This window comes from Pholcus phalangioides, unplaced genomic scaffold (genome assembly GCF_987345545.1).
Source record: "Pholcus phalangioides strain wild (caught in Gottingen) unplaced genomic scaffold, Ppha-v1.0 ptg000015l_1, whole genome shotgun sequence".
Lineage (NCBI taxonomy): Eukaryota > Metazoa > Arthropoda > Arachnida > Araneae > Pholcidae > Pholcus > Pholcus phalangioides.
Genome location: NW_028301608.1, coordinates 21,594,491 through 21,597,460, shown reverse-complemented (window position 1 = coordinate 21,597,460; position 2,970 = coordinate 21,594,491).

Genomic DNA, 2,970 nt, shown 5'->3' with positions numbered 1-2,970 from the left:
TCTATTCTGAAATTATTTTTTTCTGTGGATTTTAATTTGTTCTGAAATTAATTTATTTTATTTTTACAAAAATTTCATCATTAATGACATTACTTATAGATTTTAACTTATTCTGAAATTAATTCTATTGATTCTGAAATTATTTCATCAATTCTGTAGATCCATTCCGATTTTTTTTTGGGCCACCTTACCGTCCTAAATACAGTGCGTAATGGTTTAGCGGCGGGAGGGGGTTGCCAGGGCATTGAGCTATAAGGATTCTCTGTATCAGTGTTTCTCAACTGCCGCGCCCCGGTACTAGGCCCTGATAATTTCATTCATACCGCGCCGCGAGTGTGATTAGCATGGGCTGAGATACGGGGGGGTCGGCATTGCCGCCGCCCCCCCCCCCCACCCCGAGTCAAACGTGGAGTCGACTGATCTAATGTATAGATGAATTGACATCATCACCACCTTGCCCCCCCCCCCAGACTTCCAAGTAAATCTTCGCCTATGGTGATTCGCCGTTTCATTTTTCTTCATTTTCCGTTGGTCGTGTTTGACCGGGCCTTCAAATCACAAAAATGAAATTGGGCCGCGGACTTGAAAAGGTTGAGAACCACTGCTCTATATAGCTGTGATCCAGGAGAGGCTCGAGAAAGTCTACCCGTGCAGCACTTGTTTTACCCCGTGTGAGGACGTCAACAAATATATATATTTATTTTTTTGCCCTCGCAGTTTTGGTTTGGCGCCCTTCCTAGAGCGGCGTCGTTTGGCCACACGGACCGGGTCGCATGGCCCTAATTAGCTGCCGGTGTTCCGGACTTCCCAACGCATTGAGACGACCCTGGGATCAGAGCTGCTTGGTCAACACCCGCCCCCCCCCCCCCGGCTAAGTACGCATTTTGACGGCCCTTGTAATATTGAAAGGAAGGTTTAAGGGCGATATTTCCGCCCCGTCTGGTGCACCACACTAGATCCGACTGCTACCCTCCCCATTATTTGGGACTCAGTCTGGGATGAGTGCTAATTATCGGTGCCGTTTTAACAAAGTGTCGCATGATGATAAGATCTAGTTATAATTTTCGACAGTCAAGTATGTAAATTGGTAGGAGGGTATTTTTAGCTGTCGGGGAGACTCAGAAAATCACTTTGCACGGGGTGGGGGGGGGGGGGACACGGCCCTGCTGATGTATCTATTCAAGACTTTTTTACTACAATAATGAATTCAAAATTACCATTTATGTAAATCAAGATAATTTTATGTTAAAATAAAAATGTTTTCAAATCCAGCTTTTTTACCTGCATTTCATGATGCGCCTACAGTAAAGGCTTTTGGCGCCCACGGGAAAATCGACTTCCAGAGAAACGCTCAGCAAATCTTTGACGTCGGGCGTTTTCACGAAAAAAAGGAAAGTCATGGTGGACACTATTCGCACGAATATTATTGAAAAATAATTACTTTATAATTATTACTAGCCTATATAATAACCATTATTTTTCTCGAGCATTTAATTTAAAAAAACTCCGGAAGCAATGGAAGTCCGTTCCCCATCATCATACGAAACCATCTGCAGCTGGCGTTTTCTTTTGTCAACAATTCAGTCGAGCAGACGACAGTTTCCCTGTTGCCAGAACGCGACAATTAAAGAAACGAAACTAAAATCAAGATAATGGGAAATATCGATTAGAGGACTATGAGACTGGCATTTTACGGGGCATTTCCATATTTTCGAGTGTCCTCACTTTTCTTAGGGGTCATTCAGGTATTACGACAGCATCGGGGGGGGGGGTCGAAGGTTGCTTACGTCATCAACCATCCCTTTTTGAAGATATGAAATATTCTAAGCTGCTGACGAAATTTTGCTGACAAGGGGGGGGGGGGGTCAAAAATGGCTGAAAATCTGCTTACGTAATACTTGAATGGCCCCTTATGAAAAAAATTCCGGGTTTTTAACGAAGCTGTTAAGATAATTATAATAACTTATAAATTATATTATGATTGCAATAAATATGAATATCGATCTCTCATTCGAAAATAACATTTTTAAGACGTGTGACTTATCTTTAATTTTATACCTTTGGGAATTTTTTTCAGTGACAAATTCACTATGTTCTCGATGAAATTGCGGTAATAAATGAGAAGAGCTTCCATCTGTCTTCCACACTGAAAGTGAAATTTCCCTGAACTTGCGTGTTTATACAAAATTCATACAATGGTCTGCCTGCAATCTCTGCGAAGAGAATTTTGTTTCCTCGGTCGAAAGGCTTAAATTTGACAAATTACATTGAAATGGCTGGCACTAATACTAAACCATACAAGCAGCTCATAAACTTTCCTCTGCGAAATTTCTAACTAATTGGTGCATGTCAGAATGTGTGTTCTGAGTGCGAGTTTCTGAGAGTTGTGTTTTGTCTTCTAGTGGTACTGCCATCTGTCTTTCATATTTGGAAGTTAAAATGGCAGATTACTAAATTTTCGAGTTATATAAGTATCACACCAAAGGTCTGTCTGATCCGTACGGAGAGACTTTTTGAAATAGGAAATTGATTTGTATTTGTGCCTCAACAACAGAAAACTAACTTTAGCTCGTACAGGGTGTCTTAAAAGGTTGAGTGAAAACTAAATGTGTTGGTCCGACACCCAAACACAGAATGTTTTGCATTGTTCTGCAACGAACCCTCGGCTGACTGGAAATGTTCTGCGGTAAAAATCCCCATAATAGTGTTTTCTTGCACTTTTTCCTAAAATACTTCCAGATTGTTCTGCAGTATCGCTAATTGTTCTGCGACGTACATCACAGATTTTGGAACATTCTGCTTTGGGGGTCTGACATACCATGACGAAATTCTAGAAACACAAAAAGGTGCATTGTTTTGGAAATCTGACCGTTCACAGTTAGAGGGCATTGTTCACCGGCTGGTTGGATTTTCCCCTGTGGGTACATATGAAGTCTTTAAGTATACGAGGCACCTGAAGAATTGGACATC